Raw genomic sequence first — 18,684 nt, 5'->3', positions numbered from 1 at the left:
TTAAAACTTAGTTAACTCAGTAATTTTCCACATGACAACAAGGAAGGGAACCAAATACAGGGGACCCAAATAGCCAAGCCACAATCTAAAGAGGCCATAAATATCACACTCAATCTCAGTTGCGTCTATTCAAAAGAAGAAAATAGATGAATCTTAAGAGTGGCCTACTTGGAAGCGGTGGTGGAAGAAGAGATTATACATACTCTTTTCTTCCACCTCTGCCTTTTTATTCCAAAATATCTAAACTTATAGACTTGATCTTAGAAAGAATTTGTTATAAGGATTGGTCACTTTAAGCAGTACGGTTATATTAGGAGGAGTTTAAAAGTCTAGTTCAGAACCCACTTTGAAAATTATTTTTATTCAATATACTACGATAATCACTTATCATACCCAAAACTTTCTGAAATCTAGACACTTAGGAGGGGCAGCCTGGATGGCAGAGGAAGGGCAGATCTATGAGTCATAGTTGTTCCACCTCACTAGTAGTTTGCTTTAAGACTTTGAATCTTTACTGACCTACTGAGAAGAGCAAACTGTTCTTGACTGGAACATTCTTATTTTTCAAAGTATAGGAATTTGAAGATTAGTGTTGAGGCCACTGGAATAGGAATGGAGACCTAAACATAAAATTGCAACTATGCACTTGCTAAAGACTTCTAAGAGCTAGATCATTTCTATTTTCATCTTCATATTCTTCTATGATTTTTATTATAGGACTGCTTTCCAGAAAGGGAGTGAAGCAAAGAAACAATTATAGACTGTATAAAATTAAGTCTCCTTTTATTTTTTTAAAGATTTTATTTATTTATTTATTTATTCATGATAGAGAGAGAGAGAGAACTCGGAAGCTAAGCAGGGTCGGGCCTGGTTAGTACTTGGAAGGGAGAGAGAAAGAGAGAGAGAGAGGCAGAGACACAGGCAGAGGGAGAAGCAGGCTCCATGTCAGGAGCCGGACGCGGGACTCAATCCCCGGACTCCAGGATCGCGCCCTGGGCCAAACGCAGGCGCCAAATCGCTGAGCCACCCAGGGATCCCCAAGTCCCCTTTTAAAATAGAATAAAATAGAATAGAATAAGTACAATCTCATGCCAAAGATTAGAGTTCATTAAGGGATTACATAGATTAAGGGATGACATATGGTCATCTATATTTCCTCAGCTCTGCTAGATTTTAAAATAATTCAGTAAACCGGATTTTTTTTCAGTAAACCAGTTTGTATTATTCTCTGAATACATTAATGCATACCTAGTGGTTAATAATTAAAAAATTATTTTTAAATATGCTACCTCATTGGATCCTCAATTCTTTGACAATAGCCAGAATTATATGTGTGATCAAACCACTGTTAATACTCTCCATTACAGATTAAGGATGTTCAACTTTGTCTAATGGTGTGGAGAGGCTTAGTAAGAAAAGAATCAAGAATTAAAGAGATTGTATAGGATAGAAACCCCTGGTACTTTGAGCGATTGGGGGAGGGGAGACGATTAAAGACCTGTTCAGAGTGAACTAAGACAGGAATGACAGATGAAACAATTGAAGCAGCTGATATAGACAAGCCGTTTATGAAGCTCTTCTCTAAAGGAGAGCAGAATAATAGTGGAAAGCAAGTAAAAGACATGGAAACTAAGTAAGGGAATATTATTGCATTTTGAATGCTGATGGGAATGATAAAGTAGAGGGAAATTTGCAGAGGTGGAAGGATTAACTGGAAAACCCCTGGGAGAAGTAGACTTTAGCTAAATTATGAGTTCTCATTGCATATGTGGACATGGCGTCTGTGCTGAGGAGTTCAAGATCCTATAGAGTATGAGCAAAAGTAGAGAAAGAGAAGATTCTAGGGCTTTTCAGAGCTAGTAGGAGCTGAGCAATCAGATTTATTAAAGGAAATTTCTCTCACCAAGCTTAGTCTCCTCTTAGAACGTTGCTTTTCCATATAACAAAATCCTTCAGTCCAGTTAAAATGTTTTGGGAAGTTGATATAGTGGTGCACAGGATCCATTTAGTAAGAGGAGGGAGGAGGAGATTCTACTGGCCTGGCATTTTGACAGTGGTATAACCTAGGTTTGCCCTTCCCTGCTCAGTGTTGACTAACTGGGCGCTTTGAGGGGAGAGTGGAAGGTGTGCATGAGGAGTTCAGGAAAAACAGCCCCAAATCTTCACCAGGGTTAGGGAGCAGAACACGGACATTTGGTTAAACACTATGCAATCTGAATTTCTTGTCCAGAATTCAGCTTATCATGTTAGTAACATCCCCAAAGGCATTTAAAGTTAAAATGTTATAGATACTATTGGGCTCTACACCATCATTATGCATGAGAGTTTTCAACGGACCTAATACCTGTAGCACAATATTAGAAACGGACCTGTGGAAAATGATGTTCCGTAAAATGAGGAATATGCTTGCCCTATTCATTTCCCAGTATTCAAATATTATCCATTCAGTTTACAACTTTAACCCTTATGTCAACTGGTACCTACTCAACTTTTGGCAATTTCTATATAATCAGTTAGGAATTACTTCCATAATGTATAAAAACCCAAATCTCTTCCCAAATATTCTTTATTTCCTTTCCAAGACTTATGATTTTATGGTCAAGGATCAGCAACAACCTATGCTACATTTGCTGTCTCTCTCATCCCTGTAGTGAAGGTATCACCCGTTTCATCACGTTATACAAAATTATACACACTTCAAAACTCCCCTGGTTTTAGGGACAGTACTGTGTCTTTGAGGAAGAGCAGGGCAGGATAAGCCATATGTGAAATCACCCTCCTTGTGCTCACTGGAGTTTTCTCTACATTTTCTTCCTCCCTACTTCCTCTATTATTCTCTTAGTATCCTCCATCCTTCCCTGAATGCCCCACATCCTGCATGTTCTTCTCATTTGTGCATTGTAATTGTCCTCACTCAGAAATCTAAGTGTAAGTTGACTCACCCCAAACAGGCTTATTATGCTATTTTCTCAATAAAGAAGACATTTTCAAGGCACTTGGGTGGCTCAGTGGTTGAGCATCTGGCTTGGGCTCAGGTCGTGATCCCACGGTCCTGGGATCGAGTCCAGCATCAGGCTCCCCCAAGAAGCCTACTTCTCCCTCTGCCTATGTCTCTGCATCTCTCTGTCTCTCATGAATAAATAAACAAAATCTTTAAAAAATGAATAAAGAAGACATTTTCATATTCACCTCCAAGACCATAGAACTTTCCGTCTTGTTACTCAACTATTACGAAGAGACTATCCTCAGTGTCTTCAGTTGCTATAATTCCTTTATAGATGTGTAGCTATTTTCAGGTCAAATGTAACCCAAATATTCAGGAAAAGGAATGGATCATATGACTCTGTCTTTTTCTTCCTCTGAAGCAATATGCTTCATACCATCTTTCCACAGGTAGAGAACACAATGACTATTCAAATCTCAGACTGGAAATTCCAAGTGAGGAGTCTGACTGGCCTGCCCAGATCAGAGGTGCATGCTGGGTCTCATTCTGAGCAGTCTAGGGGATGGGTTACATTGGCTGGCTGGTCCTAGCTCATTTATCACATCTGTGTAGCCATGGGACATTGGGTACCATGACTGACCTCTTGACTAGAACACAAGACATGGGGAAAAAATCAAGTGGTGAAAAGAAATATCATTGGTAGAAAAGAATGATAAAGAATGATAATAGGTTTCTCGTGCTATCCAAAAGTAGAATGTACCTATGAAAACTTTCGTAAACAGACACGATGTAAAGCAAAGAAGACATTACCATTAATTTACATGGAAAACATTTTGAGCATTCCCAGATCCCAAAAATAGCCTCTTTTAGATTTTTCTGATACCTTAGGACACATCTTGCTAACTCATGCACAAAATAAATCAAGATAAAGCACAGATGCTCACAGACACACTTCAAAGCTCTGGCAGCTTGCTGCTGAGATGCTGATGTAGTTCCCAGAAGGAGCCTGATGGTGCCACTCTTGCTGCTGGGGGTGCGCGCTGCCTCTATCACAGCTCACTGTAAAACAAAGCTTAAAACTACTTTTGGTTTTTGTGTTTTCTCGTAAGATCAAAAATCCTCTCTGGATTCTCTTTTGATTAGCGAAAACAGGTTATGATGCAGGTCTTTTGTAAAAGCAAAGTGGCATAACACCAATTTCTAAAAAATGGAGGGTGCCAATAGATAAAAGGTATAGTTACCACAGTTAATACAGTGAAGGAAATTTACCCTCATTTACAAAATTTACAAAAGAGGCTAGAACTTGCTAAAGTACTAAAAACATTTTATATGTGTAAATGTAAAGAAAGATATACATATATATGCACTTTATCTTCTATTTATTTTATATGTATACATGTATGTGTATATATTACTTATATACTATATATCCATATAACCTACTATTCATATGTATTATGTACATGTGTTTATACTTTCTAATGCATAAATATATGTTTCTCTACTTAAACATTTGAAAATTCTAAAAACCCTAAGGCACTTCCAAAGAGAAGTATAAAAAAACCTTGAGCAGATACTTGCCATTTCTAACTATTCTGCAGTCCTCTGAAACAAGTTACTCACACAGCTCTATGTCTTTGAGCACTTCTAGAAAATCCCATTAAAGAACATTGTTCCCTCTTATAACCCTTTGGCTGCGAATAATTGTAATAGGGAGAATGACCTGTGTGTGCATTTCTTACTTATGATGGCATATGTGAAAGTCAGAGGAGCAAGGACCACGTCCTCTGTGTTCAAACCTTTACTTTCATTATTCTTAGTATTATCTTTAGCAAAGAATAGCTCTTGCAGGAGTCATATTCCTGCCTTTAGCCAGGGGCAAGTAGAGATTTTGAGATTAGCAGCTGAGATAATACATGATAGTTAGTTCTTTACCTGGGTTGGTTTATGTAAGACTGAATAATGATGGCAGTTGCTGTATTAAGTGCTTTGGGGCAAAGCCGAGGTCATTACTTAGGGCATGAATACTACTGGACAAATCCCAGCATGCTCTTTGTCTGATTAATCCAGGTGTGTGTGTGTGTGTGTTGCTTTGTCTGCTTTATATGAACCGTAAGATTCGTTTGGAAGGGAAGCAAAAGGTAGAAGAAATTATAGAAGGGAAGGATGCAGTTTGAAAGTGGAAAGTTGAATTAAGCATCGAATTGCCTTTCATTTTATTCAATTATTTGTTCATTTAATCATTGTTTTATTAAATTTACTTTATTAATTGTACCACTTAGTGAAGTTTTGCTCAGTAGCAGCTAATGTACACAGTGATGGAAAAATATTGCTAAATAGATAACATTGGCTGTTCCCTTCTTGTCCTCCTGTTTGGCTCCTGGGTACCAGTTAGGTCTTTTATGTCACAGCTGGTGAAGGTGCTTTGCCATCCTCTCTGGGCCACTCTGTAGTTCCAGCTACCAAAAGTGATACGCCAATGCTGGGAGTCCCAAAACCTGACACTGTAGTGCTTCTATTAGGTGTATCATCTGGTAAATATATTTATGAATATAATGAGAAAGATTGGCAGTTAGGACATGTGGCCCTTAGAGACATGGGGTAATGTATTTCATAGATATATTCTTGAAATGCCTTTTCCTATTGGGGTTGAGTTTTGGGGTCTAGTCTCTGCTTCCCAGCGGTAGGAAGGGATACATTGATTAAAAAGAAATAAAACTAAGTGCTATGATCTTAGTTTTTAAGGAAAACAAAAAATCCATTTTCCTTTAAAATAAAAAAGGGGGCATCTGTCTTTGATTTTTCATTGCTAACTTAATGCTAATACCCACATCACACTCAAAGTGACCCTGGCAGATGTTTGATAATGAGTCTGCTTAGAAATTCATCCCAGAAAGTGAAGTCTGCAGGGGAAATCCAAGACTCTAGCATGTAGGAACTAGCTTCAAATAAGCCCAAAGCCTGATTGCACACTTGCACTTGTGCCGAGGTTTCCATGGGCCAGTTACTAAAAATATGAGTAATTGAGAGCCAGATACTTCCCCGGTGCCAGTCTTACCACAGGGACCAATATAAACTGTGCCCTTTATTGAGTGCGTGATACAATTAAAGACGATATTGAATCTAAGGAAACCATGGCTAAATAACTTTCTCTTCATAAATTAGTTTGAAAATCTTTTACATAAAATGAATGGCAATTTTTAAAATTTAACAGCAAAGCATCGGAGAGACAGGGAATTGGACAGGCTGGTTGTTTGTAGTCACACATGGATGTAAACAAGTATATAAAATAATAGTAGTAATAATAATAATACAATGAGCCTGTGGCAAGCATTTCTGTAGAGTTTTTGAATGTCAAGGACATTTTGCATATGTTTTTCAAATCGTCATGTGTTTATTGAACCTATGACTCTTTTTTGGTTCTCTTTGCAACAAACACCCTACTGTACCAAAGTCAGAAAACAAGGAGCAAATAATTAGGGTTCAGGCAAGGCTGAGTCCATCATGAACCGGCAGAGATTGCTCTGAAATGGCCCACTCACTCTCCCATGGTTTGCATGAGCACTAGAGCCACACACAGGTAGTAGTGAGAATGAGAGTTCTCAAGTCAGATCAGCTGGGCTTTGTTCCCAATTTAATCACCACCACCTTTAGTCTATTATTTACCTTCTCCAAGTCTCCATTTCCTCAAATGTGAGATGGGAAATATAATCACATTTCCCTCCAAAGCTTTTTGCAAGGATTTACTAATTGAGGAAAATAAAGCATTTGGCCCAATGCCTGGCATACTGCAAGCTCTCTACAAGTGTTAGTGGTTGCTATTATCATAGACACATATATTGCATTCTTGTAAATGAAAGAAATCTTTCCACATCCACATATTGTCTCTGGGATTTGCTCAGATGGGAAGGATGCTTTCTTAGAAATGAGAACCACAGTATATCTTAAAAAAAAAAAAAAAAAAAAGTAGGAGACTGTTTGAAACCCAGGATAGATGAGCTTATTGTTTTTTTGTTTTTTTTTTTTATTTATTCATGATAGACATAGAGAGAGAGAGAGGCAGAGACACAGGGAGAGGGAGAAGCAGGCTCCATGCAGGGAGCCCGACGCGGGACTCGATCCCGGGACTCGAGGATTGCGCTCTGAGGTCAAAGGCAGGCACCAAACCGCTGAGCCACCCAGGGATCCCCGAGCTTATTGTTTTGCGTAGTACTTTAGCAAGTCTTAAAATATACACTGTTGTTCTGGAGCGTGGTAGAAGAAGTAAGCTAAAATACACTAATAATGAAAAACAAGGATTATATTTTTTTTTAGAAATGGAGGTGGAGGGCAGCACCGGTGGCTCAGCGGTTTAGTGCCTGCCTTTGGCCCTGGGGCGTGATCCTGGCATCCTGGGATCGAGTCCCACGTCGGGCCCCCTGCATGGAGCCTGCTTCTCCCTCTACCTGTGTCTCTGCCTCTCTCTCCGTCTCTCATGAATGAATAAATAAAATTTAAAAAAAAGAAAGAAATAGAGGTGGAGACAGTGATGTTGATGCAGGAAGAAATGGGAGGAGAAGAAAGATAAAAGAAGGATCCAATTAGACAACTGGAAAGAATTTCCAATAACTTATTGGCAAGTAGAAGGCTAAACAGAACAAACGACAGTATGAGTTTGTCATATTAGACAAGACTGAGGGGGGCACCTGGGAGGCTCAGTTAGGCCTCTGATTCTTGATTTCAGCTCAGGTCATGATCTCGGGGTCCTAAGATTGAGCCCTCCTTTGGCTACATGCTCAGTGGGGACTCTCCTCTCCTTCTGTCTCCCCCCAACCCCTGGCTCTCTCTCTCAATAAATAAATCAATCTTAAAAAAAAAAAAAAAAAAGGAAAAAACAGTTACTTCGGGATGGGGATTTTTGAGACTGTTACCTTTTTTGGATTGCTTATAAGTCTCAGTAAAAATCTGTTTCATGAACCAACCGTGTGTTAGCATGCGTTGTGCAAAAGCAGGGAGCAGAGGCAGCCAGTGGGGGAAGGCAGTGGTGTGGGGAGGAAGGAAAGCAGAAGCCACTGGAGGCTTCCCAACAATTAAGGACAGAAACCCATGGGGCCAGCTGCTGCAAACATGCACGCCCATCGGAGCAGGGTCTGAATGTCCAGGGTGTACAGAATACAGAAATCACAGGAAATAATGACCCCAGAAGACCAGAGGAGGCGGAGACATCTGAGTTACATGCTCGTAAGGTACACACACCCATTAAAGCATGCATCTCACATATCACATTTTTCATACAATTCTCACACAATTTTCATACAAATTTTTATGTCTGTTGTTTTCTATTTAGTTTGATCAATTCATTAGTCCTTTATGATACCAATTTAAGAAAGCAGAAACATTAGGAGGCAGAAAAATGTATTTGTTTCCCAAAGTTGTTTGTTCCCTCTGGATTTAAAGGAACACAATGGCCAGAGTTTCATGTTGCATTCTATTTTTCTTTTTTTCTAGACTTTATCTTACTCTCCTTTGCTATGGTATCAACCCTTCTCTACAGATGTGTGTTGTGACATTTAAGAGCTAGTGGCACTGTGGATGAATAGGCAGGAGAGAATGAAGCAGCTCAGCATCTCCCCTTCCTCTCCTTTCTCTCCCCAGGAGCCTACTCACTGAGCAATCAGTTGTGCCTGTGCTCAAGCAGACCTCCAACTGGATCTCTAACTCGGCTTTCACAGCAGCTGCCCACGTGCCTGGTTTCTAGAGACTTCTGATTCTTCATAGGCTAATAGTTAAAGGCCCCACAGAGTTTCCTACAAAATGCTAATCTCATTTATATTAAATAAAGCAACTCAATCTGAGGCTTTTTAGAGGTCGAAGCTACAGCTTTCATCAGATGGACTTAATCTATAGGATACTGTCACTGAAGTGCTTGAATTATTTTGCTCTAGAAACCATGAAATGGTGCACACTCTTAGTGTTATTATCTTTATTAAATTATACCATATTTCACTGTTGCTAGCACTAAAGTAGTCCATAATCTGCATCAGATAATTTGCCGGTAGGGATTATTTTCACTACAACCCTGTGAGGTATAAACTCATATTTGCCCCATTTTAGGGATGATGAAACTAAGGCTAGCAGGTATGATATTTTCTAAACACTGTGTCACGGGAAGGTGGCATAATCCAATTCAGAACCTGTGCTCTCGGGGTGCCTGGGTGGCTCAGTGGTTGAGCGTCTGCCTTTGCCTCGGGTTGTGATGCTGGAGTGCCTGGATGGAGTCCCACATTGAGCTCCCTGCAGGAAGCCTGCTTCTCCCTCTGCCTGTGTCTCTACCTCTCTTTCTCTCTGTGTCTCTCATGAATAAATAAATAAATCTTAAAAAAAAAAAAAAAAAGAACCCGTGCTCTTTACCACTATTCTGAGCTTGCAGAGCCTAGCTGAACAGTAATGTCACCTGTCAATTCCATTCCACTCTGTGCTTGTAGAAGTTGCCTCCAGAGAGAAAGTGTCACCTTCATTCCTGGGGCCCAGATGCAGTACCTTGCACCTCCATTCTTGCCTAAGATCAGAGAAGAGGGAGGAGGTGGAAGCCAAAAAGCCCCACATGCAATTTCATCCATCTGATATGCCAGACCAGCCTGTATTGCGTGTCACTCCACATCAGGCAGAAAGCGAGGTCGAATTAAATCCGTCTGTCAAGACACCCAGATTTGCAGCAAGTAGAGATGCTCTTTACTCTTTATGTGAAAGCTCTGATTGAAAAGACAAAAAGAATTTAATCACTCACTCCACATTGCTGCTCTGGTAGTTCCAAAGTTTTTGACTTGCCTTCTCCCTTTGCCTGCCCCCCTTTCTTTGGAAAACCAATGTGCACTGTTTTGTTTGGGATAAGCCTCCCCCCCCTCCCCCAGCTAAGCTTCAATAATTGGATTACTCACACACTGTGTGAGTAGCTCTTATAAGTCAGCCGTTTATGGAGCTGAGCAAACAGACAGGTGCTGGACCAGAAAGGGCACACTTTTCCAGGGTTGGCTCAGAGTCCTCACGATGCTTTAAAGTTTGATGGTCTGAAGCTGAAATGCCAGTGCAACCTGCAGGTGATCAAAAAGGACAGTCCAGGGGTGCCAGTCACTCGGGTAGAGGGACCCAGAACCAGAGGGCAAACAAGCAGTTGGAGGACTTGTGGGTTTTTGCCTGAATCTCTCTGAATATCCAGTGAGATTAAGGTCAGGAGATTATAGAAATACATTACCAGAGGCAAAGCAGCCTCCTCTTAGCACAATGGACTCAAATGAATGCCCTGGTTTGGGCGACCTTGGTAAAATCTAAGGGTGTAAATAACTATTTGTCACAAGTCATTAACCGGCTATGTTGTTGAACTAAAAGAAATGGAAGTAGGGGCCATTCATTCCAACCGAGACTTTTCTGTCTGGGACGAAGTGGGAACCCCTGAAAAGCTGTTGACCTAGATGAATCCAAAAATGTAGTGAGTCTCTCCATTACCGCACATGGAAACGCACACAATTCTTAAAGGGTCCCTGCTCCCTATCTAGATGTCACTGCAGTTATTGAAGTAGAAGATAAGACATGCTGGGTTTGTGCATCTCAGGTGGATTCAGGACATCTCTTAAAGAAGTTTTCACCCTGTATTGCATTGCAATTATATATTGCTTTCCCCCTCCATGAGACGATGATATGAATTCCTCTTACACGTGGCTGCTTCTTTTATCCATCTTATCTCCCTAGTGTCTGATGTTGTTTTGTAGACAAAGTACTGAGTAAATACTGTGTATTAAATGACACGAAAATGACGATCATATTGGGGGCATCTTTTTCAAAAGGGCCTTACACGGGTAGTCTCCAATCCTTAACAGCAACCCTTCAAAATAGCTGTTTTCTGCATTTTACAAAACAAGGAAATTTAAGCTAACACATTTTTAAGCGGGGTATGGAAGGCTACATAGCTCATGAGAGGCATAAGAGAGAAGTCAGTCTGAGGTCATAACAAGAGTTATTCCAGGAGAAAGTTAGAATGATGAAGAAAGAAAGGAAAAAGTGTCCAAAAACGTTCATTCGCTAGAAACCCCTGTTGTGGCCGTCTGCAAAAACATTTAACCTTGACTGCCTTGGTTGTATTTCTGTAAAATGTGAGAATTACCCATCGCCTACAGGTGACAGCTAAATTAGATAATCTCCTGAGGCCATTTCAGCTATAGAAAAACAAATTTTGACCATTGCTATTTTTGGATTAACATGAAGTATTAACTTAAAACAATATTGCAATGCCTTTCATTTTCCAAGTAAGAGAATTATATTGTGGCATAAACATGCTGTAAACCGCTCAGTTTGTTCTCTTGTCTAACTATTTTAAACACATTTAGCTGAGACTTGGAATTCTTTAAGGGAGCACCAGGTGACTCAAGAGATCTGAAGCAGGTGGACAAAAGCTCTGGAAAGCCTGCTTTCTTGAATGCATTCTTCTTGTTGGCAATTAAATATCAGTGAAGGCAGAGGCTTGAGAATGACCAAGTTGAAATGACATATAAGCCGGTGTTCAGATTCCCATTTTCTTGGTACAGAATCATGGTGTTTTGAGCAAGGACCAAATAAAAACAGAGGAGAGCTAGTGAAAGGAGCTTATTTTTCTTTCTTTTAGGAGACAGGCAGATTTTAGGCAAGATTTTAGGCAATCACTAAAGGCAGGGGTCAGGGAAGAGGTGAGGCACAGAGCTCAGTGGAAATTGCCTTCAGGATCAGATCTGTTGAAGAGAAGCGATGAGAAGAATGTAGCTCAGAACTCATTAGAACACTGAGGTCTGGTCTTTCCCGTTGAATGACTGGGCTCTCCCTAATGGCTCCATTCCTCACTCCTCTTTTTACTCTCCTTTGAAACCCTTGCAATCTCTCTTCCACTCCTACCATTCTAATGAGAATTCTGTCTTCAAAATTACTCTAATAATTGTAGTTGAAAACTGCAACATGTCCTGTAGGGCAAAGCATTTATACTGCTCTGTGTTCCCCAGTAAACATATAAATATTTGTTAAATAAATGAGTTTAAAAATGGAGGAAGTAGACACAGAACAATGCAACAAATGCCAAAGTGCTACAGAATGAGTTTACTTCCCAGCATCTACATTTTTGAAACAGAAGCCACATGGAGGGATTCTAGGGCTCCAGGAAGCTAGAGACTATGCTATCACTGCCCAAAAAGCTTAAAATCAAGTTATGGTTACAAGGCCATTGACCTCTTCTTTCCTTGCTTATTCAGAATCCGATGAAGATAGGTCTTCTGCACACTTGGCTATAAGTGCAGGATGCAGACTGGGGGAGAAGAATGAAGTTGGATGCAGAACTAAACCTATGAGTGGGAAGGAGATGTGGTGTCACAGTTTTGCATGGTGCCAGGCTGTGTTCCACAAAGAGCCATACCAGTTCAGAAGGTCAGGAACCCTCCTGTGTCTTGTGAGTCGCACTATCTGCAGCACCGAGCATGTAAGTGGATATCACATAAATATTGGGTGATTGATTAAAAGAATTAGTATATGCATGAATGCAACTGGAAGTATTTATTCTAGGACAAATGACACACACACACACACCCTTCCACACACACACAAAACCTAGAGTGAGAACATCTTTAAATTATGGTTTGAATCTGAATAGAGGCTAATCAGTGCAAAAATAAATGAAAAGTGATATAACAAATTTAGGCCGTGATTGCATGGTCTACATTTCCAAGGAAGGCCCTGATATTCATCAGACAAATGTGGCCTCAGGCTTGAAAGTAAATGCCAAAGTAAGCCAAGGTGTGCCATAGATTTTACTGGCCTCCTCTGTCCTTTTCCCAGAGGAGTAAAATATATAGACTTATGTTTTCTCAGTTTTAACTTTAGGGCTGACATCCATCACTGCTCTTAGATGGCTTACGGAGAGGAACTCTGTAAAGGCACACCATCCCTTTTCTCTTTCCTCCTCCTTGCCTGTGCTTTGCACTTTTGTAAGTCATTTTGGTCAAGGTGTGATAGATCCTAGTTTGGCTCAATCATCAATGAGACGGCGCTAAATAAGTCATCCACAGGACTGTCCCCAAGCCCTGCCATCTCCCTCCCTCTCCTCACATATGGGAATGACTATGGAGGGATTTATGTGGAGATGCCTTTGGGCTTCACAATCAGCACTAAAGTGTACATTCGCAATGTAGGATTTGTCCAACATTATCAAAATTCACCCACCCTGACAAAATATGGCTTCTACTTCTGACTGAAGTTTATTTTAATTCTAAGAGTATAAATAGAAAATGAACAGAAAAAGAGCCAAGATTTTCTTTCTTTCTTTCTTTTTAGAAGAGGCTTACAGCTCTGATACTAATCAGTGTTTGATAAACAGAGATGGCAGTGGAAAAAGGATCAAATGACGGATGTAAAATCCATCATTAACACACAACCATGTGAGATTATTCACTTTCTCATCCTGTCCTAAAAGTGTCCAAGTAAACCCTGGGCTTGTGAGTAAGAGTGATTGTTGATGAGTAATAGGAAACAATTAGGAAAGGCTTTTCTCCAAAAAAGAAGAAAAAAAAAAAAGGAAAAGCTTTTTTCCCCCTTTTCTTACTTCTCCATTTGTGAGTTGGAAACACTGTCCATGACAACCCATAAGCATTCCATCAGATTCCTTACTAATATAACCTGATTTTATTCATTATAGCAATCTACTCAGCCCCACCATCCCTCACAGCAAGGCAGACCATTAGATGTCCAATGAGATGAACTGGAACTTCTTGGAAAAACTTTCTCTTTTCTAATAAAAACATTCAGATGTAGGTGGAACCTATCTTCCCTCTTATACTTACTTTAAACATGAACATGATGACTGAAGTTGTGATAATGACATGGCAAGAGAGTGTCATCAACATGGTAAGCATGGCAGAAAGCTCCAGATGACATCACTGTATGTCCGAAATCAACACCAGTCAATGTCTACCTCTTATCACTTCAGGAAAAATAAACAAATAAACAAAAGAAACAGAAAACTTGTTTGCCTAAGCCATAATTTATCTGTTACCTACAAAATAATACAAACTAAGTGAAAGATAAGGTATGATTCCTGACAATGGCACTGAACTTGGAATAGTCAATAATACAGTTCTTTAAAATGGCACATGGCTATGAATTTCATGCCACAAGTTCAGGTGTGCAAATAATACAATTTCTGTCTTATTCCACTAGCAGACTAAAAATTAACTTAGCCTTTCCCAGTTTTCCTCCCAATCAGGTTTTTTGCAGTTTCAGAGTCCCATGCTATGCCAAGGTATAGGATCAAGGAGTAAGGGAAGCTCCCTGAGTTCTCATTCACACAAATGGATTGGAAATGTCATTGGGCCCTTCAACATGGCCTCAAATCCAGGGAGTTCGGCTGCTTCTTTACCCACTGAAGGTCCAAGAATTTCTGTGAGATGGCCTATGATTCTATTTCCCTAGATTTATACCACCTTTGTTCCTTTTCAGAGTCTTGACATGTGCCTGGTGGTGTTTCTAAGAAGCAAGGTGTTTAATGCCAGTTTTTTTTTTCATTTGAAACCCACAGAGCTCTACCAGCCTCCTGCTCTCCCTCTCCATTTCTTTCCCTCCTTCTCTCTCACTGTCCCCGGGGAAGACGTTTCCAGTTGGTAGAAATCCTTCTCCTTTCCTGTATCATCAAGGGCCTCTCTCTATGTCTAAGAATCTCATTCTTTCTTCCTTGTACCTCATCGATGGAAACATGACTCTCAGTTTTCTTAACCAGTTAGGCTTTAGAAATAAAGCCAAAGGATTATGTGCTCCTCTGGTTTCTATTCTTGCCTCATCCCTCCCCTAGGGTGATGAAGCTTGGATTGAACACACTGTCTGAATAGACAACAGAACATGAAGATATGGAGAGGAATTAAAGCAATAACAGCAACAAAAGGATTGTTATTTAATAGGTGAAGATATGGTGGGAGGTGGAGGGTGGGTTATACTTCCTAATGGTGCCGAGCATCTAAGCATTTTTTTGTGTGTGTGTGTGAGTGTCTAAGCATTTCTAAGCTGGTCCAAACAAACTCTAAAATAGCCAATCCCCAGGTGGTTTGTATACCTAAGGTTGTCTATCATGCAGCATTTGGGGCTATTGATGGGACAGTAGCAAATATGAAGAATAGGATAAAAGCCTTATTTAAGGAATTAGGATGTATTCTTCTAATTAGTTAGCATTTTGGTAAGTCAAAATATGCCCATCCCTATCTTAGACTCTTAAGAGTAGGGGTAGGTGGTAACAGTGAGAAGATGAAAAAATAGTGAATAACCCAGCCCCTGTTTTGATTTTTCAACTTCCATACAAAATGAAACAGCTTGAAGATAATACAAAACAACTTTTGATCATGTAAGGCAATCGATTTTTACTGATTTGTATGTGTGCCTGTGTCTACACACAGAATTTAAATATTTCGTAGTTTGCAGCTCATGCTATATAGATCCAAATTCCTCCCCTTCTTTCCATCTTGAGTACCAACACTCTAAACTAGACCATGATTCTCTCTTCTTTTAGTTACTGCAACAACCTTCCTCCCTCAATATGATAATTTCTAGATTTAAATTCTAAAACACTTTCATCATATTGAAACCAGAATGTTCTATTGAAAACATGGATCTAAAAAGTATCACCTGCCTACATAATTCTCCTCAAAAACATTCTCATAGCTCTTACCATGAAGTCTGAATGTCTTCAGGGGTCTGCAAGGCCATTCTCACCATCTGCCATCCCCAACCTGCTGCATTCCACAGTTTTCACATGGCACCCTATTGTTCCTTCTAGGTGTATTCCTCTAGGCCTCCATAAGCCTCCCACTTGCTGTTTCCTCTTTGGCATTTTAATCTTAATCATTTTCCCATCTCAGCTAGAACTGACCTCACCTGAAGAATGGAATATTTTGTGGCCTCCCCAGCATCCATCCCTCTTACCTTCTTCCCCAGACTCAAATCTGGTGAAGCATTGCTTTTGTTCAAATGTCCACCTTGATCCTACAGGACCCACATGCCTCCCTGGAAGACCCCTCCAAGCTCCTGACGTGGCCTGATCTTAAAACAGCCATACTATCTGTCTTTCCAGTGAATGATGTGGGAAGCTAGGCTTAAGTGGATTATTCACAGTATTCTCTTAGCCAAGGATATTGTTTTAGAGGCAGGCATATTACTTAATTGGGGCTAATGAAAACAATGTGAAATTTGTGAAAGATATCCGAGAATTTTTTTTTCTTCCTTTTAAAGAAATAAGCATTGAAATAGATACTTCTTTCTTCCTCTCCATGTTCATTGTAGGCACAAAGCTACAAGTTGCCACAGTCATTTACCCCCGCATGAGGATAATGCTGTCACCCAGAAGGGGAACAAATAACTGAGTGTGGAAGAAAGAAATGGAAAAGCATCCATCGAGTTAAGCTAACCCTGAACTCTACCTGTACTTTGGACTTGCAATTATAGGCTCTGTATTAGTTTCCCAGGGCTGCCGTAACAAATTACCACACACTGTGTGGCTTAATACAACAGAAAGAGTGAATTTCCCAGTTCAAGAGGCCAGAAGTCCCAAATCAAGGTGTCAGCCAGGTTGATTCCTTCTGAGGGCTTTATGGGACAATCTGTTCCTTGCCTCTCTTGCTTCCAGTGACTGCCTGCATCCTTGATGTTCACTGGCTTGTTGCTGTAACCCTCCAGTCTCTGCTGCCATTTTCATGCAGACTTCTTTACCTCATGTGTATCTCCGGGGGGGTCTTGTCTCCAAATCTTTCCCTCTTTATAAGGACATCAATTATTGGATTTAGGGCCCATCCTCATCTGGCCATGATCTCATCTTAATTTGTTTAACTTGGTTACATCTGCAAAAATCCTGTTTCCAAAGAAGGTTCATAGATACAGGACTTAGGACTTCAACATTTATTTTTCAGGGACACAATTAAACCCACATAAACCAACATATTTCTTATTTTTTTTAAAAGAGTCATTTTTTTTTTTTAGAGAAGGAGAAAGAGATAGAGAGAGAGAGAGTGTGTGTGTGCACGCGTGTATGTGTGAATAGGGGTGAGGGACAGAGGGAGAGGGAGAGAGAGAATCCCAAGCAGGCCCCATGCCCAGTATTGAGCCCATCGTGGAGCTCATCTCACAACACTGAAACCATGGCCTGAGCCAAAATCAAGAGGCAGCCACTCCACTGATTGAGCCACCCAGGCACCTTATTTCTTATTTTTAAAAACATTTTCCATCATGGTTTCTATTATTTGCAGCTGAAGGTATCCTAGTCAGTACTCTTCTCCTGACCTTGCCTTCCAAATTTTGGGCACCCTTTCTTATTCTTGCAAAATCTGGCTTACTTCATCCCTGAACTTCATTCATCGTGCTCTGGTTGCTTTTGAATTGTTTTTCATTAGTCCTTGCAAACAGCTAACTCCCTTTGCCTGTCTCAACACTTAGCAGGGAACCTGACACATATTTTGTACTCTCTAAATATTTGTTAAATGAATAAATTAAATAGAATTTGAGGAATATATGAAAGTAGGAGATACTTTTAAATCGTCCAAAATATTACTACCAATGTAGAAATACTGCAGACATATTTTTGTAAATCTTCCTAGCATTTTATGTAAAGGTTTTTCATTCCATAATTACCATACCGATATATAAAATTGTGTGCCCTGTTTTTTTCACTGTATATAACAAACATTTTTCTATGTTATTACAATCTTCACAATTTTTTTAAATAGTCATGCAAATTCTACTGAATGATTATACAAGAATGTACATGAACATTCCCTGAGGATGGGGCATTTGGTATATTTTTGTCCTTTTTAAGATTTTCTTAAATTTATCATAATTTATACATAAATATTTTTCTAATAGCTAAGACTATTTCCTTAGCATTAATATAAAACTTGGTTAAATTAAAGCTTAACGCTCCTGAAGGGATGTAGGAATTCAGAGAAAGGAGAGGTCTATTTTATGAACTGGAAAAATTAGGAAGTTCTCAAGAAGCTGAAGGAAAGCAAGCAGACCATGGACACTCAAGAAGAGTGAAGCAGAGAGAGTGAGAGCCTGGCTTCCCTCCTTATAGCCTCATTTCTCCCTGTGGGATATGACTTTCATATGTCAGGCATGGTGTCAGAACTCTGGCTTCCTAGGTCTTATCTGGCTCCCAAGAAATCAAAAAGGGACAAACTCAGGTGTAAGACATAATGACAGAATGTACTACAATTTTCTCTTCCCAGCATCCCTTCGTTGAGTGAATTTACAATAACATACATACTTAGCTTACTCTGGGGACATAATCACAAGTAACCTACAAATAAGCCATTGAAATGCCATCCTAAATAAGGGGGCTTTGGTGAGACAATTCATAGACAGAAACTGACATTCTCATAATAAAGTTATCAAGTGGATTAAATACAAAACAGTGGAGTTTGGGCTTTTTCTCTAAGGAAGAGCAGAAAATAAAACAAAAGCCTCACTTGATAGCATTATTTATTCCTAAACATTTCAAATGTTTGTATTTTCAACTACACTGTCTGCTTTCCATCTGTAAACCAGTCATGGCTGTTAAGGAGTGCTACAGAGGAGTGAATTCAGTACTAGAGTGGAAAGTGGTTCTAGTCTGAGCTCTGCTATTTCCCTGCTTTGTGATTTAGAACAAAACATATTGCAGCTTCTTTCCCCCAGGATTTGCAGAGCCCTATCCCCCATTCACAGATTGAAATGATTGG

At 39.9% G+C, this 18,684-nt stretch overlaps 1 long non-coding RNA gene across 5 annotated transcripts in view; it reads right to left on the bottom strand.

Annotated features, from left to right (window-relative positions):
* LOC140639466 (uncharacterized) overlaps positions 1–18,684 on the bottom strand; it is a 115,696-nt gene that overhangs the window by 2,341 nt on the left and 94,671 nt on the right. For 4 of the 5 annotated variants that reach the window (XR_012036177.1, XR_012036178.1, XR_012036180.1 and 1 more), the window contains 3 exons: positions 9,862–10,014; positions 9,378–9,675; positions 3,889–4,003 (listed from right to left, as the gene is read on the bottom strand). This is a non-coding gene — a long non-coding RNA (uncharacterized lncRNA). The remainder of the gene's footprint in view (positions 1–3,888; positions 4,004–9,377; positions 9,676–9,861; positions 10,015–18,684) is intronic. The other variant, XR_012036181.1, reaches the window with a different exon arrangement.

This window comes from Canis lupus, chromosome 9 (genome assembly GCF_048164855.1).
Source record: "Canis lupus baileyi chromosome 9, mCanLup2.hap1, whole genome shotgun sequence".
NCBI classification, from domain to species: Eukaryota; Metazoa; Chordata; class Mammalia; order Carnivora; family Canidae; genus Canis; species Canis lupus.
Note: the sequence above shows the minus strand (reverse complement) of the source record. Positions and strands in the feature narration are given on the sequence as shown.